We start from the raw sequence: 26,169 nt of genomic DNA on the forward strand, positions 1-26,169 counted from the left end.
GGCACCATCCACGGCTGCCACCCGCTGGGATGGGCACCTCCACCCGGCCAGCCAGCTCTCACCTACAGCCACCACGCATCCGGGCTGCTGGACTCGCTGTTTCCATCAAGCTTGGGAGAATTCTTTCCCTTCAAGAGGCAACAAAAGGAAAAAGGCAAATAGAGCCAGAGACTGGGGAAGTCAGGCTCAGCATCACAAAGACGGAGGGGCTGAAGAGCAATGGGGGTGAAGCACTCAGCTCTTCCACGGAGCAGCCACGCTCAACCCTTCCACACCTGCAGATCCTTCAGCGTCCCTGAGAGTTCCCGGCTGGAGGCGATCACGGACTCTCCAGGCCGGGCCCTAATTAGTTGATTTCATTGTCCATCAGTCCGTTTTCCTGTTACTGTCATGAAATGCCTGAGGTGGGGAACTTATACAGCAAAGACGCCTATTGAGGTCACAGATTTGAAGGCTGAAAGCTCAAACAGCACAGTGCCACCCCTGGGCCCTCCTTCCAGCCACATCAGCTTATGGCACGTGACATCAGAGGGCTGGGTGACATCACAATAGCAGAAGCAGGAGGGAGAGATCACTGGACAGCAAGGCAACAAGGGTGGCCAGGTTTGTTCTTTAATAATAAACCTCTCGGGAGCCGGCACTGTGGCACAGGCATCCCATATGGGCTCTGGTTCGAGTCCTGGCTGCTTCACTTCCAATCAATCTCTCTGCTATGGCCTGGGAAAACAGTGGAAGATGGCCCAAGTTCTTGGGCCCCTGCACCCATGTGGGAGACGACCCAGAAGCTCCTGGCTCCAGCTGTTGCGGTCATTTGGGGAGTGAACCAGTGGATGGAAAACTTTCTCTCTCTCTCTCTCTCTCTCTCGGGCTCTATCTCTCTCTGTAACTTCATCTTTCAAATAAATAAAATAATTCTTGGCTGGCGCCATGGCTTAACAGGCTAATTCTCCACCTTGCGGCGCCGGCACACCGGGTTCTAGTCCCGGTCGGGGCGTCGGATTCTGTCCCGGTTGCCCCTCTTCCAGGCCAGCTCTCTGCTATGGCCCAGGAGTGCAGTGGAGGATGACCCAAGTGCTTGGGCCCTACACCCGCATGGGAGACCAGGAGAAGCACCTGGCTCCTGGCTTTGGATCAGCGAGATGCACCATCCGTGGCGGCCATTGGAGGGTGAACCAACGGCAAAAGGGAAGACCTTCCTCTCTGTCTCTCTCTCTCACTATCCACTCTGCCTGGCAAAAAAATTAATAATAATAATTCTTAAAAAAAAATAGTAAACCTCTCCTAAGGGCTAACTCAGGGCACCACAGGAACTCCCTGTAAGATTAAGGCTCTCCCACTAGGCTCCACCTCTTAAAGGGCTCACCACTTCTAGACTGCCTTAGCTCACTGAGGAACCAGACTCCAACACATGGACCCTTGGAACACAAACCACATTCAAATCATAGCACATAGTAATAAAAAACAGCTTTTACAGCATTTAATTTTTAAAATGAATTTTTAGCTAATGTGAAAGGGGGAGAGAGAGAAAATGAGAATCTCCTATGTACTGGTTCAGATATTTGCAACAGCCAGGGCTTGGGCCAGGCCGAAGCCAGGAGCCAAGAGCTCCATCCTGGTCTCCCACGTGGGTGGCAGGGACCAAGTTACTTGAACCATGATCTGCTGCCTCCAGGGTGCACATTAGCTAGATTGGAAGTGGAAGAGCCAGGACTCGAACCAGGCACTCCAATAGAGGACGCAGGCATCTCAGGCTAACCATTGGATCAAATTGCATGCCCTTTATGGTTTTAAAATCAATCTAATATGGTGGCAATCATAGATTTAGGTTTTCCCCATTAATCAATTCTAGGTTCAATTATTGAATAACTGATTTCCACAAGTCAACAGATTTCCCAGCATTTTCTAGTTCTGCAGAGTTTGTTGCAGTTCTAACACTGAGCTAGCCGTTCATGGTTATTCTCTTATCAACAGGCTCGGTAGAGATCAGATTTGGAATATGCAACGTGCACATTCAGGACGCACACAGTCTCACGGCTGAAGCCGGTAGCACGCAGAGCGCCTACACAGGTCCGATCAGGGCCCACGTTTTTAAACGCACTCCAGGTTCGAGCAAGTATTTGTAAACTTCACTTCTCTGAAGAGGTTCTGAGTGATGCTCCTTGCTTGCACCTCAATTAGCTCCTAACAAGTGCTTCTTGAAGGATTCTCAGTCTCTGTGAAAAACGGAACTTACTCTTCCAGCCTTTGTGACTTCAGGTGGATCCAGACTCTATATGGCTTTAGCTCTCGGAGTAGCAAAGTCTGCCCCCAGCACATTTTTACTTTCGTTACCATTTTCTATAACGGAATCATCCCTCCGTGAACAAGATTCACCCCCCAAGTATCACTGCCAGCCCACTCCTACCTTCAGTGCAGCGTCCAGTACCCCGAATGTACATTCTCAAAAATATGCTGGGGGGCCGGCGCTGTGGCATAGCAGGCAAAGCAGCCACCTGCAGTGCTAGCGTCCCATATGGGTGCTGGTTTGAGCCTCAGCTGCCCTACTTCCGATCCAGCTCTCTGATATGGCCTGGGAAAGCAGTGGAAGATGGCCCAGGTCCTTAGGACCCTGCACGCGTGTGGGAGACCTGGAAGAAGCTCCTGGCTTCAGATCGGCACAGGTCCGGTCGTTGCGGTCACTTGGGGAGTGAACCAGCTGGTGGAAGATCTCTCTGTCTCTGTCTCTCTCTCTCTGCCTCTGTCTCTCTCTCTCTCTGCCTCTCTATAACTCTGCCTTTCAAATAAATAAATCTTTAAAAAAAATTCTGGTTTCCCAAGAAAATTTTTTTATTCTCCAAAAATATATGTTTACTGATAACAGACTTGGTGCTCTTATACGTGAACAGGGAGTATCTAAAACCCCTGTGTGAGTTCTAATTTTATTAGCTCTGTCCCCAATTCTAGGATCCTCCCATCCTGTAAGTGTTATTGATCCTTAGTCCCATTCGTGTGCTTCCCCTGAGAAGAAACAGTTGTCCATTCTCTTAAAGAAGACACTATGACTCCAAGGTCAAAATCCCACTGCCTGCGTATAGCACATTGTTGGCATTCTCCTTGCCCTGTACACTTGATCTAGCTTCTCATGAAGACAAGCAACTTGAAGGCAATACTACCTTCTGCAGGACTTAGCACAGTCCTTTATAGAGCTATAGAAAAGAATGTGCAGACAGTATACTCTGCCAGCCCTCCCACTATAAAAACCCCTAGAAATGCTCAATAAAATATAACAGACGCATTCTCAAGTACAGACCCCCACTTGCATGAAAGTGGCCAAAAATGAAGGAAAAGATAAAAGCAAAAGGAAAAGGACCAAGTGAGAGTTGTCCTGTGACCTCGCCAAGAGGTGCTGTAAACGCTTAAGAAACAGAACCAAGTCCTTGGAATCCACTAAGGATTCATTAGAACTGAGATCAGGCATAAACACCAGCCCGTGAAAGGTCTCAAGGGCCCCCGCTTCTACCTGCCTGAGTTCTAGGTTGGGAGCTGGCTCTCACCTGGGTCAAATCTGAGAAGCCACAAGCCATAGAATTAACCAAGAAACCATAGGCACTGAACTCAACATCACATCACAAGATGTGGCCAAAGCCCTCTGCTGCCAATCTAAGGAGACGGATGTACAGAACCTGCTCTTCCCATGTAAACAGCCAGCAAACTGGACAAGACATACTAGGACGCAAGTGTGCTGTGGCACGGGACCACAGATGGGACAAGACTGAGACCCCTAAGCACCTAAGGACTTGAAGACATAGCAATGAGAACTATCCAACATGAAAGAGAGAAAACGGACTGCACAGGAATGAATGGTGCTTCAGGGACCCAATGAGATAATAAGGACTATATGAGGGGTCTTCAAAAACGTGGTGGAAAAATGTGCATTATGAAAAAGCTACATGTAGATTTTGAAAGTTTTGTACCAAAACAAACATCTTTTAATTCCAGTTCCCATGAACTTTTTGAAGTCTGTTTGTACAATGCAGGCATAGTTGGTGTTCCAGAAGAAGTGGAGACAGAGGCGGGAGGCCAACTAATATGTGAGGAAATAATGGCCCCAATATTTCCACGTTGGATGAAAACTATAAACACACAGATTGAAGGATGCACAGCAGACGAAACACGATGAAACACAAAGGAAGACAAGGGCACATCATGACTAAGTTGTTGGAGGAAAAAAATAATACATCAGCTAAAGGTGAAAGAGATTAGACAGTACCTACAATACAGAAGATGCCAGAAAACCATCTCCAAAGTGATGGCGGGGGGGGGGGGGGGGACCCTCTATCAAACTGTGATCCTAAAGCTCACAAAAACATCCTTTAAAAATAAAAGCAAAATACCTACTTGGTCTAGCACACCAGCCAGAAAAGAACTGATAAAAGAAGCTCTGCCGGCTGAAGGAAAACGGATGGCGAAATCAAAGGGCAGAACGTGATGAAGAGAACTACAAACAGTGAACTCACGAACAGATATTAAGGATTTTATACATCTGTTTTTCTAGAATTATCTAAGAGGTGATTGAGAGGAATGGCAAAGAAAGGTTATTTGCAAATACTTTTCTCCCAAAAAGACAAGATAAATTTGGACAGAATTGGTCTGGCATTAAGAAGCTTGGACATGGTCATCACATTCGAACAAACAGTGAAAAACTGAACAGACTTGAAAATCAGCCATCCTTTTAGATCTGTGAGAGCAGTGAGGTCACAGGACAGCTCAGGGCCCTGCCCCCAGCCCCTTAGCAGAGACACCGATGGGCAAACACAGGGAATCCCAACAGAAGCCCTCTAACTGAAGCCTCCCAGGAAACCAGCGGCAGGGAAGGAAGACCGACACTGCAATGGATGCATCGCTGGAAGCTCGGTGTGGACAAATCTGAGTCGAAAACTCCAGCGAGACCTGATAACTGCCCCCTGCTGCACCCACAAACACGTCCAGGGGCTCCCCAAGTTCTCACAGTGCCCATCAGAGAGAAGCCCTACGTTTCCCTTCCAGCAGGGGCAGAGGAGAATGGACGTCTCTGAAATACACCAGAGCGCCCCGTTCCTCCTACCAGGCCTTCCCCAGAGGGCAGACTGTTTAACCAGAGCCTAACGTGCTGGGGTTCCATCAGGGCCCAGGGCACCTGTAGGGAGAGGGGAGCCGGCCCCACAGAGGGCGGTAGGGAGTGAGACACAGCTGTGGACACTTCCCCTCCCCACCACATCTCCAAGGGCTTACTTACAGCAGGGACTTGAAGCCAGACATCCCGCCCCGCTACCAGGAGAAAAGTCCAAGTCACACTGAAAGGCAAACAGGTGGGCTGAAGGGAGAACATGGAATAGACACAGATAACCGTATACCATATGCCAGGCACAGATACAACGGGGATGTTTCAATCATCAGTCTAGGAATTTAAAACAAGTATGACTAACATCCTAAGAGTCCTAATGGGTAAAGCAGACAGCACGCAGGAACACGTGGGCAGTGTAAAAAGAGGGATGGAAATTCTAGGAAAGCACCAAAAAGAAATGCTCGAGATAAAAAACACTGTGACAGAAATGAAGAATCCCTTTGTTTCGTTTTGTTTTGCCTGATTTATTTCAGAGGGAGAGAAGAGAGAAAAATACCCCATCTGCTGTTTACTCCTCAGATGTCCACAACAGCCAGGGCTCGGTCGGGACTGAAGCCAGGAGCCAGGAGCTCAATCTGGGTCTCCCATGTGGGTGGCAGGGATCCAACTATTTGAGCCACCATCTGCTGCCACCCAGGATGTGCGTTAGCAGGAACCTGGAGTCAGAAGCAGAGCCACGGCTCAAACCTAGGAACTTCACTAGGGGAGGTGGGTGTTCCAAGTGGCATCTTTACTACTGTACCAAATGTTCAGCCCCATAAACGAACTCATTCATAAATAGGAAAGGGCTAAGAATCTTTGAGCTTGGGAGTATCTCAATAAAGATCTCAAAAACTGACAAGCAAATAGAAACAAAGACAAAGATGATATCCAAGAATTGCAGGACAACTACACAGGGTGCACCGTACACATACACCATACACATAACCGCACACAGAAAGGAGAAGCGAGAGGAAGAAATGAGAAATGTTTGAAACACAGTGATGGGGAATTTCCCTCAACTTAATGTCAGACCTCAAATCACAGTTCCAGGAAGCTCAGAGAAGCCCAAGCAGGATAAATACCAAAACAGAAAGAAAACAAGCCCACACTAAGCCATATCATTTTCAAACTACAAAAAAAAAAAAAAAAAAAAAAAAAAAAAAAAAATCAAAGCTAAAAACTCCTGCAAGAAGCCGCAGGGGAAAAACCAAGCTATATACAGAGGAGTAAAGATGAGAATTCTATCTGCTTCCCTTCAGAAATCATACAAGCCAGAAGGGAGGAGAAGACAGAAGAAAAGAGTGAATTATTTAGTGCTGAGAAACTCAGCAACTTAGAATCCTGGGCCTTGAGAACATCCTTCAAAAGTGACGGAGAGGGGCGGGCGCTGTGGCTCAGCAGGTTAAGCCACTGCCTGCGGTGCCAGCGTCCCGTATGGGTGCCAGCTCAAGTCTCAGCTGCCCCGCTTCTGATCCAGCTCCCTTCTAACGTGCCTGAGAAAACAGTAGATGATGCTTTCAGATGGAGCTCCTGGCTCCTGGCTCCAACCTGGTCCAGTCCTGGACATTGTGGCCCTTTGAGGAGTGAGCCAATGGATGCAAAGATCTTTCTCTCTCCTCTCTCTCTCCCTCCTTCTCTCTCTCTGGGACTCTTTCAAATAAAATAAAAGATTTTTTAAAAAGTTAAGGAGAAATTTACTCTTTCAGACAAAACTTGAGGATATTTGTTGCTGACAGATCTGCCTTGTTTTTTAGAGAGAATGAAAATGATCAGAATCAGAAACCCAGATCTATACAAAGAGCAAGTAAGCATCAGAGAAAAAATAATAAAAGGTAAATTAAAGCTTTATTATTCTTTCTTTCTTTATTTATTTGAAAGACAGAGTTACAGAGAAGCAGAGGCAGAGGCAGAGAGAAAGAAAGAGAGGTCTTCCATCCGCTGATTCACTCCCCAAATGCCCACAACAGCTGGAGCTGCGCCGATCCGAAGTCAGGAGCCAGGAGCTTCTTACAGGTCTCCCATGTGGATGCAGGGGCCATCTTCTACTGCTTTTCCAGGCCATAGCAGAGAGCTGGATTGGAAGTGGAGGAGCCAGGACTCAAACCAGCGCCCCTACTGGGTGCCGTCTCTGCAGGCTGTGGCTTTACCTGCTATGCCACAGCGCTGGCCCCTAGAGCTTTCTTATTCTTAATTGATCTAAAAGATAATAGTTTGTTCATGGTAATAACAGTGACAATGTTCTTGATTAAGTATACTTATGTACATACACAAGACTGCATATGCTTATTTTTATATGACATGAATAGCAGCAATGATGAAGGGGCAGGAGGAAGGAACAAGGATGATTTTGCTATTGTGAGGTATACCAGTGAGGCAGCAGAGTGCTATTAAAGTAGACTTGGGTCAGTTTTAGAGTGTTTTAAACTCTAGGGCAACCCCCTAGAAAAATAAAAAATAAAAGTATAAATGATATGTTAAGAAAATGGAATCACATAAAATTTTTAATTAAAACCAAAAAGGTAGAAAAAGAGTGGAGGCCAAAAAACATAACAATGAACAAAGCATCAAATAGAAAACAGTAACAATTATGGAAAATATTAACCCAGCTATATCATTAATAATTTCTAGTGTCAATGATTAAAGGCTCTAGTTGTCAGAGTGGATCAAAAAAGACAATTATATACTGTCTATAAGAAATATTTTATAAATATAAAAGACACATATAGATTAAAAGTAAATGGATAGGGGCCAGTGCTTTGGTGTGGTAGGTAAAGCTACCACCTGCAACACCAGCATCCCATATGGGAACCAGTTTGAGTCCCAGCTACTCAACTCTAATCCAGCTCCCTGTTAATGTACCTGGGAAAGCACTAGAAGATGGCCCAAGTCCTTGGGCCCCTACATCCATGTGGGAGACCCAGAAGGAGCTCCTGGCTCCTGCCTTCAGATCAGCCCAGCTCTGGCCATTGTGGCCATTTGGGAAGGGAACCAGAAGATGGACGATCTCTGTTTCTAACTCTCTCTTTCTCTCTCTGTAACTCTGCCTTTCAAATAAAACAAATGGATAAAGAAAGATATACCATACTAACACTAATCAAAAGAGAGTGGGAGTCACTATGTCAGTTTCAGACATAGCTAACTTCAGAGCAAGGGAAGCTATCAGGCAAATGTGTAATGACAAGAAGGCCTAACAATCCTTAAGGTGTATGCATCTAACACAGAGCACCCTTAATAAAGCAAGGAGAAATAGATGAATCCACCATTACAGTGCAGACTTCAACATGTTCCTATCAGAAATGGGCAGATCCCACGGGCAGAAATTCAGTAAGAATATAACTCAATAATATCACCGATTAACTGGACGAAATTCTCATCTACAGAACAACTCATTCCAAAACAGCAAAACCGACATCTCTTCAAGCTATCAGGGAGCATTAACCAAGATAGATCACATTCTGGGTCACAAAACACACCTTAACAAAATTGAAACAGACAAACAAACAAACAAAAAAAAAAAAAACCATACAACACTTGCTCTCAAGCTACCATGGAAATAAATGAGAAACCAATAAAAAGGCAGCTGGAAAATTCCCAAATGCTTGAAGACTGAACACACTCCTAATCATACATGGTTAGAAAAAGCTCCAATTTTAAAATATTTTGAATTAAATAAACATGAAAATACAGCATATCAAAATGTGTGGGGCACAGTAAAGGCAATGCTTACAGGAAAATTTATAACATGGAAAACATACATTAGAAAAGATGAAAGGCCTGAAATCAATAATTAAACATCCACTTTAGGAAAATAAAATAATAAAAATAGAAAATTCGCTCCAAAGGAGAAGACAGGATGTCAGAAAGTGAAGCCTGGATCCACACACACAGACCACACACAGACGGACCACGGCAATGTCGCACACCAATGGAGTGCAGGAAAAGAGCATGCATTCAAGGGGGTCGTGTGGGAAGGCAGAGCCGTGGGCGGCCGCAGGAGCTGGAGCTGACGTGGCCGAGACCCTGCCCACCTCCTCCTCACCCTGTGCTGGGCGCTGGGTGCCGGGCGCCGGGCACCATGTGGGGCTCATCAGTGCTGTTGGGCTGTATCCCGGAACACCCAGGCTCCCCCTGATGATTTCTGGCTCAGAACCCGCGGAGACCCTACTGGCCTTGTGTGCTGCCTGTCCCCACCTCCAGACACCTCAGGTGACAGCTGGAGCTGTGAGTCTGGCCTTTCTGAAGACCACTAGCACACGGGCAGAAGGTGACCTGGTCTCCCTGCGGGAACTACCTGGCCATTGCCAGCTTTGCAGCTACCACTTGCACGTGGAAGAAGAACCAGTATGACTTTGTGGAACCACTCCTGGGAGCCATGAAAATGAGGTCGAGCTGGTGGCTTGGGCCCTATCTGGCAACCTCCTGGCCACTTGCAGCCAAGGCAGGAGCATGTGGGTCGGGAAGTTGATGAAGAAATTGAGTGTGAATGTGTCAGTGTCTTCAACTCCCACACACAGGATATCAGGCGTAAGGCTTGGCACCTAAGCTGGGAGCTGTTTCCTCTGCCAGCTACAGTGACACGGTGAACCTCCACCAGGAGGATGACTGGGTGTGCTGTGTCTCCCTAGGGCCTCGAATCCACCAGGTGGAGCTTAGCCATGGACCCCAGGGGCCGGCACCTGGCATCCTGCAGGGATGATGGGACAGCACCCATCTGGTACCAGGGCTGCGGGCAGCAGCTCCAAACCCAGTGGGAGTGTGTTTGCACGCTATCTGGCTTCCACTCCAGGGCATTGAAGACGTCACTTGGTGTTAGCCACTAGGCCCTGGCTACAGCTCGTGGGGACAATGCCATCCGAGTGTCGGAGGCGGGTCCCAGCTTGGGCCTGCAGCGGCCCACCTTCTCCCTGACAGCCATTTGCACCATTTCCAGGATGTCAGCTGTGTGGCCAGGAGCCCCAGGGAGCAGGGGCTCCTGGCTTCCTGTAGTGATGATGGGGAGGTGGCCTTCTGGAAGTACCAGCAGCCTGAAGGCCTCTGAGCTGCCTCGACTTTGGAGTCATGGTTCCCCAGAAAGTGTGCTAAGACTTTGCCAGCCCCGGCAGGACCTGGAGGAGCATCCTTGATCTTGATTCAACTTGGCTCACTTCTATTCAGACTTAAGTAGAAACGTGGAGCCTCTAATAGGATACCCTCAGTGCATAGCTACAGAGCATTCATCCATTGTTATGCCACAGTGTTTGCTTGCTTTAGGACACAGTGTTAAATTGTGGAGGATAAGTATACTGTGTGTAGGGGGGTATACAAGTGTATGTCAGAAAGTTCATGGAGAATGTATATTTTGAAAAGATCATGAGGGCCAGCGCTGTGGCGTAGCAGGGAAAGCCACCGCCTGCAGTGCCGGCATCCTTTATGGGCACCGGTTCAAGTCCCTGCTCCACTCTGATCCAGCTCTCTGCTATGGCCTGAGAAAGCAGTAGAAGACTGTCCAAGTGCTTGGGCCCCTGCATCCTCATGGGAGACCCAGAAGAAGCTCCTGGCTCCTGGCTTCGGATCAGCACAGCCCCAGCCATTGCGGCCAACTGGTGAGTGAACCAGAGGATGGAAGACCTCTCTCTCTCTCTCTCTCTGCCTCTCCTTCTCTGTGTGTAACTCTTTCAAATAAATAAATATTTTTTAAAAATCATGAGTTCAAAAGAAAAATTTACACCAGAACAAACATCTTTTAAATCTATTGTCCTTGAACTTTTTGAAGTCTCCCTATATACATTATCCAATTTCTGGCTAAATTTCTGCATTTAAGACATTCAACCAGAAGCCAGCATTGTGGCACAGAGGGTTGGATCACTGTTTGAAACACTGGCATCTCATGACCACCGGTTTGAATCCAGGCTGTTCCACTTCTTGTTTAGCTCCCTGCTATGTGCCTGGGAAAGCAATGGAGGATGACCCAAGTGCTTGGGCCTCTGCCACCAACATGGAAGACCTGGATGGAGTTCTAGGCTCCTGGCTTCCTCTTGGCTCAGCCCCAGCCATTTGGGGAAAGGACCAGCAAGGTTGGAAACTTGCTCACTCAGGCTCTTTCTCTCGTTCTAACTCTTGCAATAAATAATCTTTTTTAAAAAGATCATTGGGACCAGCATTGTGGTAAAATGGATAAAGCTACCACCTTTGACACTGGCATCCAACATGGGCCCTAGTTCATGTCCTGGCTGCTCCACTTCTGATCCAGCTCTCTGCTAATGGCTTGGGAAAAGCAATGGAAGATGCTCCAAGTGTTTGGGCCCCTGCTACCCATGTGGAAAACCTGGAAGAAGCTCTTGGCTCCTGGCTTCAGCATGGCCCAGTCCTGGCCATTGCAACCATCTGGGGAGTGAACCAGTAGATGGAAGATCTCTCTGTCTCTGCCTCTCTCTGTAACTCTGATTTTCAAACAAATACATATACCTTTATTTTAAAAAAGACATTTAAAAAAACCCATATGAGCATCTCAACAGATGCAGAAAAAACATTTGATACAATTCAACCTCGCTCATGACAAACACCCTCAAAAAATGGGTAAAGGAGGAATGTACCTTACACAATAAGGGCTGCATATGATACCCCCATCTCTTTCATCATACTGAATGGGGAAAGCTGGGATTGTTTCCTCTAAGATCCAGAACAGAACAGGGTGTCCACTTTCACACCCTTAGTCAATGTATGATGGGAACTGTGAGCTAGATCGATAAGGAAAAAGAAAGAAATTGCATCCAAATAGGAAAGGAAGAGGTCAAATGATTCCTGTCTGTAGATGAGATGGCTTTAGAAATAGAAAAACCTAACATCTCCACTGAAACACTGCTAAAAATTGACAAATGCAGTAAAGCTGCGTGACGTAAAATCTGAGAAAAAAATCAAGAAAGCAATCCCATCCATGATAGCTATCAAAAAATAAAATCCATGACAATGTTTAACCAAGGGAGTAATGATCTGTACAATGAAAACTGCAAAACATGAATGAAAAGAAAAAGACGACATCCCATGTCCATGGTTTGGAAGAATTGGTGGTTAAAATGTCCATACTACCCCAAGTGATCAACAGGTTGAATACAACTCCTATCAGAATACCAATAACATTCTTCAACAAAATAGAAAAAAAATCCCTAAAATTTGTACAGAACCACAAAAGGCCCTGAATAGCCAAAGCAATTCTGAGCAGAAAGGACAAAGTTGGAGGCCTCACAATTCCCGACTTTAAAACAAAGGATAATAACCAAAACATGGTGCTGGCATAAAAGCAGACACACAGATCAATGGAGCACCAGAGAGCTCAGTCATAAATCTCTAATATTTACAGCCAACTATTTCTCAGCAAAGGCAACAGGAGCACAGAGCGGAGAAATGAAAGTCTTAAGTAAGTTGTTGCTGAAGAAAGGAACTAAACCACCACCTCTCACATTTACGAGAAAAATCTCAAAATAGATCAAAGGTTTAATTTAAGACTGAAACTATGAAACTACCAGAAAAAAAATACCAGATAATCTTCAGGATAATAATCTGGGCAGTTTATTGGATATGACCCAACACAGACAATAAAAGCAAAAACTGACAGATGAGATTATATCAAAGTAAAAAAACCACTTTTGTACAGCAAGGGAAACAATCCATAGAGTGAAGAGAAACCCTAGCAAACAGGAGGAGATGTTTTACAACTGCTCATCTGGCAAGGGGTTGATTTCCAGAACATATAAAGAACTCAAACAATTCGAAGAGAAAAAAAGATCAAATTCGAAAAAGGGCCAAGGACTCAAGTAGACCTTTCTCAAAAGAGAGTAGATAGCCTAAGTATATGAAGAAATACTCAACATCATCCATCAGCAGGAATACACAGATCAAAACCTCAATGAGATCTCATCTCACCTCCCATTCAAATGGCTCTTAGACAAAACATAACACATGCCGGTGAGGAAGTGGAGAAGGGGGAATTCCCACACACTACTAACAGGAATATAAAGTACTATAGTCATTATGAAAACAGTATGGAGTTTCTTCCAAAAAAAAAAAATCAGAAATGGAACCATCATGTGATCCAACCACCACACTACGGGGTATGTATATCCAAGGGAGGTGTGGAAGAGACATTGGCAACCTTGTGTTTACTGCAGCACTGTTCACAATAGCCAAGTTACGGAGCCATCCTTAGTGTCCACTGATGGACACACTGATAATACAGTGTGGGATACATATAATGGGATATTATTTAACCATAAAAAAAGAATGAAACCTTTTTACTTGCAGCAACATAGCTGAAACTGGAGGACATTATGTTAGGTGAAATAAGTCAGCTACACAAAAACAGGTATCTCCTGCTCTCACTTAAATGTGTAAGCTAAAAAACTGATCTGAATGAAATGGAGAAGAGAATAGTGATTAGCAGAGCCTTAGAAAAGTTTCAAGGAGGGAGAGATGGAGAGAGGATGGTTAATGGATACTGGGGTGCAGTTGGAGAGGAGAAATAACTTCTAACATTCTATGGCACAGAAAGATAACTATGGTTTACAACAATTAATTGAAGATTTCAAAATATCTGGTAGAATTTTGAATGTTCCCAATACATTAAAATAAACGTAATGTCTATAGCACTGGATATGCCAATTATACTCTGATAGTGACACACTGTATATATGTATTAAACATCACACTGATTCCATAAATATGTACCATTGCTATGCAAATCTTTAAAATAATTTTAAATGAAAAAAATTAAAGCAGAAATCAATGAAATTCAAAATTGAAAATCATTAGAGGAAATCAAAATAAAAATCAAATCAAATCAAAATCTTGTTCTTTGATAAATAAAATGAACAAGTGCCTTGCTAGCCAAAACTAAGAAAAAAAAAAACACAGTTGCTCATACCAGAAATTAAAGAGAGGGGCCAGCACCGTGGCACAGAGAGTTAATGTCCTGGCCTGAAGCACCGGCATCCCAAATGGGCGCCAGTTTGAGGTCCGGCTGCTCCACTTCCAATCCAGTTCTCTGCTATGTCCTGGGAAAGCAATAGAAGATGGCCCACGTCCTTGGACCCCTGTACTGGTGCGGGAGACCCGGAGGAAGCTCCTGGCTCCTGGCTTCAGATCAGCACAGCTCAGGCCATTGTGGCCAACTGGGGAGTGAACCAGCAGATGGATGACCTCTCTCTCTGCCTCTCCTCTGTGTAAATCTTTCAAATGAATAAATAAATCTTTTTTTTTTTTTTAAAAAAAGAGAGAACATCACTACAGAGCTACAAATTAAAATAACCAAGGAATACTATGAACACCTATATGCCCAGATTTGATAACCTAGATGAAATAGGCCAATTCCTTGAAAGATATAATCTGCCCAAAACTCATATAGGAAGAAAGAAGCAACCTGAATATGACTGTATCTATTAAAGAAACTAAGTCAATACTTAACAACCTTGCAAAATAAGAAAATATCAGGCCCAGATGAGCACCCTAGTGAACCTACCAAACATTTAAGGAAGAAATAAAGGAATTCTCTCCCATCTCTTTCAGACAATAGAAGCAGGAGGGACACCCCTAGCTCATTCCAGAATTTCAACATTACCTCAATACCAAAATCAGGCAAAGACATTATTAAAAATCAGATAAACACCTCTCAAAGACACAGATGCAAGAATCTTTAACAAAGTACTAATGAACTGAACCCCCAGTATAGTTGGGAAAGAACTATACACCACAACCAAGTGAATTTATCTCAGGTATACATACTGGTTGAAAATCTGAGAATTAACATAAGTCATTATATCAATAATCTAATGAAGAAAAACACAATTATATTAATAGATTAAAAAATTTAATGAAATCCAACACCAATTCATGATTTTAAAAAAAATACCTCTGGACAGGCACTGTGGTACAATAGGCTAAGCCACCACTTGGGACACCCACATCCCATACTGAGTGCTCATTCAAGTCCTGGCCGCTCTGCTTTGGATCCAGCTTCCTGATAAAGTATCCTGGGAGGCCGAAACTATGATCCAAGTGCTTGGGCCCCTACCACCTGTGCAGGAAACCCAGCTGGAAGTCCTGGGCCCATGGCTTCAGCATTTGCAGAGTGGATGGGAGATTTCTTTCTCTCCTTCTCTCAGTTCTCTCCCTTTCAAGAAGATGAAATAGGGGCCAGCACTGTGGTGCAGCAGGTTAAAGCCCTGGCCTGAAATGCCGGCATCCCAGGTGGGCACTGGTTTGAGTCCCGGTTGCTCCATTTCTGATCCAGCTCTCAGCTATGGCCTGGGAAAGCAGTGGAAGATGGCTCAAGTCCTTGGGCCCTGCATCCATGTGGGAGACCCAGAAGAAGCTCCTGGCTCCTGGCTTCGGATCGGCGCAGCTCTGGCCATTGCAGCCAACTGAGGAGCAAACCAGTGGATGGAAGACCTCTCTGTCTGTATCTACCTCTCTCTGTAACTCTGATTTTCAAATAAATAAATCTTTTTCAAAAAAGATGAAATAAACACTAAAAAAAAAACCTCAGTAAATTAGGAATTGAAGGACTTTCCTCAATTTGATTGTAAAATATCAGCAAAAATTCTATAACTATTTAATGATGAGAAACTCAGTTTTCCCACTAAGATCTGGGACAGAGCAAGGATGTCTCCTCTCACTACTTCTTTTCAGCACTGTACTGGAAGCTCTTGTAATGTAAAAGACCAAAAAAGAACAAGTATACATATTTGGAGAGAAAAAAATCAAACCACTTGCTTGCAGATAACATGATAAACTTTATAGAAAATCCGAAAGGATGAGTAAAAATTCTACTGAGCTACTCAGCATTTCTAGCGAGGCTGCAGGATACAAAGTTAATATGCAATGGTCAACTGTTTCCCTGTATACTCACAGTGAACAAGCAGAATTTGAAATTTAAACAAATACACTATTTATTTTAGTGCCCCCCCCAAATGAAATACCTAGATCTAAACATATATGTGACCTACATGAGGAAAACCACAAAACTCTGATTAAAGAAATAAAAGAAGCAAACAAATGGAGCAGTATTCTGTGTTCATGGATGGGAAGGTTCAATATGCTCAAGATGCCGGCTCTTCCCAATTTGACCTATAAGTTCCACATACTAACAATTACTATCCCAGCAGGTTAACTGGTAGATATTTACAAATTGATTCTAAAAGTTACATGGAGAGGCAAAGACCCAGAAGATACAACACCATATTGAAAGAGCACAAAGTTGGAGGCCTGACACTTCCCAACTTAACTACAAGGCTACAATAAGCAAGACAGAATGGAATCAATGAAAGAAGCAGAAAATAGGTCAATGAAACAAAATACAGAGCTCATATGTACAGCCACATAAAACAGTCAACTGATTTTTACCAATAAAGACAGGCAATATGATGGAGCAAAGAGTCTTTCCAACAAATGATGCTGGAATTCGACATCCACATACCAAAAAACCATCCAGACACAGATCTTACATCCTTCACAAAAAGTAACTCAAAATGAATCACAGGAATACATGTAAAATGTAAAGATAAAAGCTCTAGAAGATAACTGAGAAAATCTAGAAGACTTAGCGATGACTTTTCTCAAATGACACCACAGGCACGATCCATGAAACAACTGATCAGCTGGACTCAGTCAAAGTTACAATGGTCTGGGTCAGGCATTTGGCCCAGCAGTTAATAGCTGGGTTTGATCCCCAGCCCCAGCATCTGATTCCTGCTTCCTTCTAATGCAGGCCCTGAGAGGTAGCAATGGCTCAAGTATGAGGCTCCTGCCGCCCAAGTAGGAGAGGTGCATTGAGCTCCTGGCTCTCGACTTTGGCCCTCCCTGGCCATTGTGGGCCCTTGGGGAGTGAACCAGCTGATGGAAGTTTTCTATCAAATTTAAACTATTTTTTAAAAATATTTTATTTTGTTTTTTAAAAAATGCCAGCACTGTGGCATAGCAGGTAAAGCCGCAACCTGCAGTGCCGGCATCTCATATGGGTGCTGGTTTGAGTCCCGGCTGTTGCACTTCCGATCCAGTTCCCTGCTGTGGCCTGGGAAAGCAGTGAAAGATGGCCCAAGTCCTTGGGCCCCTGCACCCATGTGGTAGACCCAGAAGAAGCTCCTGGTTCCTGATCGGCGTAGCTCCAGCCGTTGTGGCCAACTGAGAAGTGAACCAGCAGACGGAAAACCTCTCTCTTTCTGCCTCTCCTTCTCTCTCTGTTACTCTGCCTTTCAAATAACTAAATAAATCTTTAAAAAAACTATAACTAGAGAAAAAGAGAAATTTTTATAGTAAGAATATTAACCAAGAAGATATAACAAACACCTAGCAGAGCCCCCAAAAATACATTAAAAATTACTAAGAATCAAAGATACGCACCCTCAGCTAAGGTACCAAGGCCTTAGTACCACCACCCGCAACAATGGACAGAAAAAGTTGACAAAAGTGTCAAGAATACAGAAGACAGGACATGTACAGGGCACCCCATAAATAACATACCAGATTTGTCCTCTAAACACAACAGAATTAAAGTAGCAATCAACAACAGAAAGAAACTTGGGAAAATCACTAATAGAAATTTAAAAATGCATCTTTAATAACCATGGTTCACAGAAGAGATCTCAAGGGAAACTAGGAAATATTTTTAACTAAAGGAAAATGGAAACACAACAAATTTCACTGGATACAGCTGAGGCAGTGATTGGGGAATAATGTATGCTTCCAAATGCCCACTTACGAGAGTGATCTCAAGAAAGAATCCCTTAACACACTATAAAAGGAAGATCAACCTAAGCCCAGAGCAGGACAGGGATGAAAGAAAATCCTCCAGGTGATCTTAAACCAATGTAGGGGCTGGTGCTGTGCACAGTGGGCCAAGCCTGCACCTGCAGCACCAAGCCAGCATCCCATATAGGCACTGATTCGTGTCTCAGCTGCTCCTCTTCCTATCCAGCTCTGTTTACGGCCTGGGAAAGCAGTGGAAGATGGCCCAAGTATTTAGCCCTTGTTACCCATGTGAGAGGCTGGGAAGAAGCTCCTGGCCCCCGGCTTCGGATTGGCCCAGCAGCTCTGGCCATTGCGGCCATTTGGGGAATGAACCAGTGGATGGAAGACCTTTCTCTCACTCTCTATTAACTCTGCCTCTCAAATAAATAAATAAAATCCTTTAAAAAAAATCAATGAAACAGAAAAGAATAAAGAAAAATCAAGCATGCCAAAAAGCTAGTATCAAAAGATCATCAACAGACCTTTGGCTAAACTGATTTTTAAAAAGATACAAATTGGCCGGCGCTGTGGCTTAACAGGCTAATCCTCCACCTTGCGGCGCTGGCACACTGGGTTCTAGTCCCGGTTGGGGCGCCGGATTCTTTCTCGGTTGCCCCTCTTCCAGGCCAGCTCTCTGCTATGGCCCAGGAAGGCAGTAGAGGATGGCCCAAGTCCTTGGGCCCTGCACCCGCATGGGAGACCAGGAGAAGCACCTGGCTCCTGGCTTCGGATCAGTGAGATGCGTCAGCCACAGTGGCCATTGGAGGGTGAACTAACGGCAAAAGGAAGACCTTTCTCTCTGTCTCTCTCTCACCATCCACTCTGCCTGTCAAAAAAATAAAAAATAAATAAATAAAAATAAAAAGATACAAATTAGCAGAACCAGAAATATAATTACTACCAATCCTACAGAAATTAAATGGAATATATGGGAATATCATGAAGAACTTTAAGATGACAAAGGAGACAACTTATATGAAATGGAAAAACGCCTTGAAAGAACCAAGTTAACAAAATAAGCTCAAGAAGAAATAAAAAACCTAGATAGACTGATAGCAAGGAACTGAGTAGCAATTAAAAATATTCCCATAAAATCTTCAAATAAAAATAAAATCTTTAAATAAATCTTTTTATATAAATAAATAAAATCTTTGTAAAAAGAAAAACAGGCACATTCAGTTTCACTAGAAAATTCTTGCAAACATTTAAAGACAAAATAGTATCAGTCCTTCACAAACTCATCCAGGGCGGGGGGCAGCTCCCATCTCACTCTGTGAGTTAACTAACCTTATCTTTATGCAAAAGACACACAAAGACATTCCAAGAATAAGACATCAGTATCAGTCATGAATATTTACCCAAATAACTTCAACAATATATGAGCAAATTGGGGCTTGTTGTGGCACAGGGGGTTAAGCCATCATTTGAGATACTTGCATCCCATACTGGAGGGCCAGTTCAAGTCCCTACCACTCTACTTCCAATCCTCCTTCCTGGTAATGCACCTGGGAAGACAGTGGAAGATGGCCCAGGTTACTTGGGCCCCTGACACCCGTGTGGGAGACCCAAATGGAGTTCCTAGCACCTTGATTCAGCCTGCCCAAACCCGGATGTTGTGGCCACCTGGGGAATGTACCAGTAGACGGAGAATCTCTGTCTCTTTCTGTCACTCAGCCTTTCAAATACATAAATAAATCTTTAAATACGTAAATATGCAAAACAAATTCAGTACCATGTAAAAAGGATTAGCATATCATAAAATGAGATTTATCCCAGGAATGCAGGGTTGGTTTAACCAAAGAAAAATCAATTAATGTAATATACTATATTAATAAAAGATGCACAAAAAGCATTTGATAAAATCCAACCCCATTCATGAAAGAAAAAAACCAGGGATAAAAGAATTTCGGGGCAGGCGCCATGGCTCACTTGGTTAATCTTCTGCCTGCAGTGCCAGCATCCCATATGGGTGCCAGGTTCTAGTCCCGGTTGCTCCTCTTCCAGTCCAGCTCTCTGCTGTGGCCCGGGAGTGCAGTGGAGATTGATCCAGGTGCCTGGGCCCGTGCACCCACATGGGAGACCAGGAGGAAGCACCTGGCTCCTGGCTTCGGATCAGCACAGCGCCGGCTGTAGCGGCCATTTGGGGGGTGACCTTTCTCTCTGTTTCTCTCTTTCTGTCAAATAAATTGAAAAAAAAAAAAAAAAGAGAGAGACAGAGAGAGAATTTCCTCAACCCAATAAAAAGCAGCAATGAAAAGCCTTTAGTCAACAGCATACTTTATGATGAAGCCTGAATACCTTCTCCCTGGAGTCAAGAGAAAAGACAAGGATGTCTGTTCTTACCACTGTTGTTCAATCTTTACTCAAGGTTCTAGCCAGCACAACCAGGTGAGAAGAGAGACATGAGTCAGATTGGAAAGAAAGATGTACAAGTCTATTCACAGACAACACAGCCAATCCTAATACACATACACACACACACACAACCTCTGGCAAGAATTAATAAATGAGTTCAGGAAGATTGCAGAATACAAAGTCAATATACAAAAACCAACTATATTTCTAAAGATGAGTAATGAACAATTCAAAAATGACATTAAGGAAACAATTCCATTAACTACCAAAAAGAATTAAAAATTTAGGAATAAATTTAACAAAAGAAGTACAAGTTGTTCACTGAAAACTACAAAACACACTAAGAAAAATTAATCAAGATCTAAAGAAATATCCTTTGTTTATGGATTAAAGGACTGAATATTAGTATGGTAACTTTTCCCAAATATATATTGATTCAACACAATCTCTATACAAATTCCAACAGGCATTTTTTTGTTCTCATTTTATTTGAAAGGCAGAGACAGTGCCACAAAATGGACAGAGAGATCTTCCATCTGCCAGTTCACTTCGCAAACGCCCCCAATAGCCAGAGCTGGGCCAGGCTGAAGCCAGAAGCCTGGAATTGAATCCAGGTCTCCCACATGGGTGGCAGGGACCCAAGTACTTCAGAAAACACCTGCTGCCTCCCAGAGTGTACCGCAGCAAGAAGACAAATCAGAAGCAGAGCGGCCAGTACTCTGCTAGGTATTCTTACATGGGAAGTTGGTGTCCCAAGCAGCAACCACACGTACCCCACCCAGCTCCCAACAAGCATTTTTCCAAGTGGATAAGGCTAATCCTAAAATCTACATGGAAATTATGAAGGGTCTTCAAAAAGTTCACGGGAAATATATATTATCTTTTAATTCCATTTTTCCATTACCATTTTTAAGTGTCCTCCTACAAAGGATTGAAACTACTCAAATCTATTTTTGAAAAGAGCCAAGTTGGAGGACTAAACAGTTCCATATCTCAAAGTTCAAGTAAAGCTTGGTAATCGAGATTATTTGGAACTGACATAACGTTAGGTGAAACAACTGGTAATACACAAACAGCCTTATAATCAACAACTTTCAAAAAAGATGTCACAACATTCATTACAAAAATGTCTTCTACAAAGAGTTCTGGCACAATCAAGCACCAGATTGTCTATGCAAAAAGTTGAGTTTAGACCCTTGCCTCAAACCATATACAAAGATTAACTCAAAGTGAATCAGAGCCCTACCTTCAAGTGCTAAATCTTTACAACTTCTTGAAAAACGTGTGATAAAGAATTCTCATGTAAGATACCACAAGTACAATCCATAAAGGGAAAAAATCTATCAACTGGACTTCGTCAAGACTGAAGACTTGTGCTCCAAATGACATCTATAAAATAAAAAACAGGGGCTGGTGTTGTGGTGTAGCTGGTAAAACCACTGTCTGCAGCTCTGGCCATTGCAGCCATCTAGGGAGTGAACCAGCAGATGGAAGATCGATCGATCTCTCTCTCTCTCTCTCTGCTCTTTCAAATAAATAAATCTTTTTTTAAAAAAAGTCAAACAAAAGCTAAACACTTGGAGAAAATATCTACAAAGTATATATCTGACAAAGTACTTGTATCTGGAATATAAAGAACTCTAAAAACTAATAAGACAATTAAAAATTGGCCAAAGAGTTGAATAGATACTTCAAAAATAAACATACAGGGAAAAGCACATGAAAAGATCTCCAACATCATCAGTCACTAAAGAAATGTAAATCAATAGTGGAATATCATAGCCACTAGAATGGCTACTGTAAAAAAAAAGACAGTAACAAGGCTGCCAAGGACATGGAGAACTGTTAGTAGGAACATAGAGTTGTACAACTGTATAATTTCATAACAAGTTAAAACCTGAATTTCCATCCAGCCTAGCAATTTCACTCCCAGGTATTTACCCAAAACAAATAAAAGCATATACAAGGACTATAAATGTTCAAGGCAACATTATTCTCAAAAGCCTCAACAACATGGGGTCCATGTTTTTGAATTAACAAAATATGGTATATGCACACAATGGAATACTATTTAGCAATAAAAAGGAACAAAAGTACTAATGCATGCTACAAAATGCATGAACCTCAAAAATCTTTTGTTGATTAAGCACAAATGCAAAACTCTACATACTGTATAGTTCTATTTTCCAAAAATGGAAATCTCGATGGACTGCTGGTGGCTTGGGGCTAGGAATAAGAATGGGAACTGACTGTAAAGGTGCTCAAGGGACCTTTCTGCCGTGATAATAACGTTCTGCAACAACACTGCGGTAGAAGAGGCACAGCAGGATCTATTCAACACGCCAAAGATGCATATTTTAAAATGGATGTTACAGAACGTAAATCATACCTTGATAAAGCTGCTTGAAAAAAGTGGAAACAACGTATACTGTAAGAAGACAGTGATCAAAATACTGTCCAGAAAGCCAGCAGCTATGCCTGCGTGCATTTTTAAAGCTAAGTGCCTATGGTGCAAGCATCTAACTTCTCAGTCAGTAGGGAAACAAGGCGGGGAGGGAAGCACCTAATCTGCATAAACAGAGCGTAAATAGAACGCCTCAACCAAGAGTAATCATAATCAGTTATAGGACACGGTCAGAGTGGCTTAGAAACTGCTGACAGTAACCTATCACATTAGGTATGTATTCGTGCATACATAAAAAAACCCAACAGGCTGCTGCTTGTGATACAAGCATCCCATATCGAAGCAATGGTTCAAATCCTGGCTGTTCCAGTTCTGTTCCAGCTCCCTGCTAATGCACCTGGGAAGGCAGGAGAGGAAGACCCAAGCGCTTGTGCCTTTGCCACCCACGTGGGAGACCCAGACGCTGGTTCAAGTTCTTAGCTTCAGTCTGGCCCAGAACTGGCTGTTGTGGCCATTTGGGGGAATGAACCACTGGAGAGATCCTGTTCTCCCTCTCTTACTCTGCCTTTCAAATAAATCTTAAACAAACAAACAAAAAAAAAATCACACACACAGAAAAAAGAACTTGTTATACTAGGAAAATATTTAACCAGTTATTTTGTCATGCAAAATACATCAAGAAAAAAACCATTATCCTTACAGAGAAGGTCACTCCAAGGCCACTTAATGATTCTAAACTTACATGCACACAATACCTAAATGAGTTTTTCCATGCTGTACTGTTACACTGGTTAGTTCTCTCCTTACTGTTACCATTCTCCATCTGTGCACTCCTTTCTTCTACACATATGGCCAGACGACACCACTGAAACCCCACCCCCACTCCACCAAAAAATTTTAAAAAGTTCTCTTAGGAAGTTTAGAAACAAAGCAGGTTTCAAATTCAGATTTTTAAAAAGGTGACCTCATTATGAACAAGTAAGATTGTAGAGAACTTACATTCATCACACTTTCTTATTAGGGTCAGAAAAATGTGTTAAAGATGCCTGGAGTTAGCCCCTGAAGAACTGTGCAGTTTAAAGGGTTGGTTCATTGCAGTTTTTGCATCTTTTTTTAAGATTTATTTATTTATCTGAGAGAATTACAGGGAGAGGGAGAAGTAGAGACAGAGCTCTTCCATGTAGTGGTTCACTCCCCAGATGGCCAGAATGGTCAGGGCTGGGCCAGGCAGAATCGATGAGCTTCTTCCAGGTCTCTCATGTGGGTAGCATGGGCCCAAGCCCTTTGGTCATCTGCTGCTTTCCAAGGCACATTAGCAGGGAGCTAGATCAGAAGTGGAGCAGCCAGGACACAAACAGGCACCCACATAGGATGCTGGTGTCGCAGGTGGTGGCTTTACCTACTACACCACAAAGACAGCTCGGCAGTTTCTCCACCTCTAAAGCAAGGGGAGGAAGAGAGATAAAATTAATACCTACGTCACTAGGTACTGTGAGCATTAAATAAGATAATCCACGTGAAGTACACTGAAATACCTGACATATTCTAAGTGCTCAAAACACTGAATTCTTCATGATTCAGGGGTTAAGGGAACTGCAAAACCATTTGATTCTAAATGATGGTGTTTTTAAAAAATATTTACTTATTTATTTGAGAGGCAGAGTCACAGAGAGGGAGAGACACAGAGAGAGGTCTTCCATCCGCTGGTTCACTCCCCAGACTGTCAAGAGCTGGGTCCATCCGAAGCCAGAAGCCAGGAGCCTCTTCTGGGTCTCCCATGTGGGTGCAGGGGCCCAAGGAATCGGGCCATCTTCTACTGCTTTCCCAGGCCATAGCAGAGAGTTGAATTGGAAGTGGAGCAGCTGGGACATGAACCAGCACCCATATGAGATGCCAGTGCTACAGGTGGAGGCTTAACCTACCACACGATAGTACCAGCCCCAAAATGATGTTCTTTTAAAATGAAATTTAAGTGGGAAAGTATTTTTAAAAGGTAAGAACTTGCTATATTGACCAATGAAGTAAAGACAGAAACTATAATATTTTTTGTACTTGAGGAACTCACATGCCAGGCATTTACTCAATTGAGAGGCTGTATGCCACTCACCTAAAAGAACATAAAGGTTGGTGTTTCCCTAGAAAAGCTGTTTCCTGAGGAGACAAAAAATCTGCAAGTTTGTATTTTACAAATTTTGAAGTACTTGCATTGGAAATGCAGGACAGATTTCAAGAAAGCATCAACTTTTAGCAACATTTATGCAGTAACTATACAGTACTTAACACTTCTTAATGATTCGAGTCCCTTTAAGACTCTGTAGTGTCCTCAGATCACTGTTAAAGACAATCACCAATGAAATGCAGGTATGTAAGCATAAGAAGAACCAGGTTCTCAACAAGGGAACTAAACATTTTAAAACAAATTTGTACTGTACACAATAACAGAACTAAGTAAATTAATAAACTAGAGGGGGCTGGAGGCCTAATTTTACGTTACAAAATAATTCCAAGGGGAAAAAAAATGTAGGCAGATACTATCACGACTGTTGCAGACAAGACCCAACAATGAAGGCAAACATCAGTAGGCTTATCTGAGGAGAGAAAGATCTGAAGTCTCAAAAGTAGCTCCTCCCCAAGACGTTTATTAAGTACAAAGGGAACGGCAGTAACTTTACAGGAGAAATACTGGGCAGATAATCCGTTCAGCAAGGGATCATAGCATGGTGAAATGTAGACTTCCTGAAACAACACATGTACACTGATCTAAAACTCTTGATAGGATGCATTTCTGTGATATTCCTGTCAAAAAGGCAAAATGTCACTCTAATTAATCACATGACTATGTCAAATAAATCCAAACTGAGCAATAGCCTACAAAATACCCACCAGCACTCAAGACTCCCAGTCGTGAAAGACAGGAGAAAATTGTCAGAGATGGGAGTAAATGCAAGATGAGCCCTAGACAGAGTCCTAGGACAGAAAAAGAACATTACTGAGAAGTTGGTAAAATTAAAGATCTAAAGTTTAGTTAACAGGATTGTGCCACTGTAAATCTTCTAGTTTTTTTTTTTTTTTTTTTTCCCCCTTTCTCGGTTCCGGGCGCCACTGGCGTTGCCAGGCTGCTGGGCTCCCGGGCCCTGCTCTGCCCCCTTTGGGGCCCGCCCCCCAACCCTGTGGCTTCCTAGCCCCTGGGCCACCACCCTGCGCCGGCCTTCCGCGCACCAGTTGGCGAGACTGAGTCATATGATGGGCGGGGGCGGGCGGAGGGCCCCAGCGGACCTGGGGAAGCCGCTCTGGGGGGCGGGGCTCTTTGCCCCAATCTTCTAGTTTTGACAACTGTTTTATGATTCTGTTACAACATTAGGGGATGGTGGTAAGGGGGCATAAGGTTTGAAATGCCTTAGCATTCTGCATAATTTTTCTCTAGGACTGAAATTAGTTCAAAGTAAAAATGTCATAAAAAGAGTCTCCTGGTCTGTTGTCCTGAAATGGCATAAAACAGAACACTTCTTCAGGGGACGATGCTGTAGCA

The 26,169-nt window shown here is 43.5% G+C and overlaps 1 pseudogene; it reads left to right on the plus strand.

Moving 5' to 3' along the window:
• The first annotated feature begins 219 nt into the window (after nucleotides 1-219).
• LOC133747687 (probable cytosolic iron-sulfur protein assembly protein CIAO1) lies at nucleotides 220-10,163 on the plus strand (annotated as a pseudogene).
• Nucleotides 10,164-26,169: the final 16,006 nt, after the last annotated feature.

Source organism: Lepus europaeus, chromosome 19, assembly GCF_033115175.1.
Source record: "Lepus europaeus isolate LE1 chromosome 19, mLepTim1.pri, whole genome shotgun sequence".
Classification (NCBI taxonomy): Eukaryota; Metazoa; Chordata; class Mammalia; order Lagomorpha; family Leporidae; genus Lepus; species Lepus europaeus.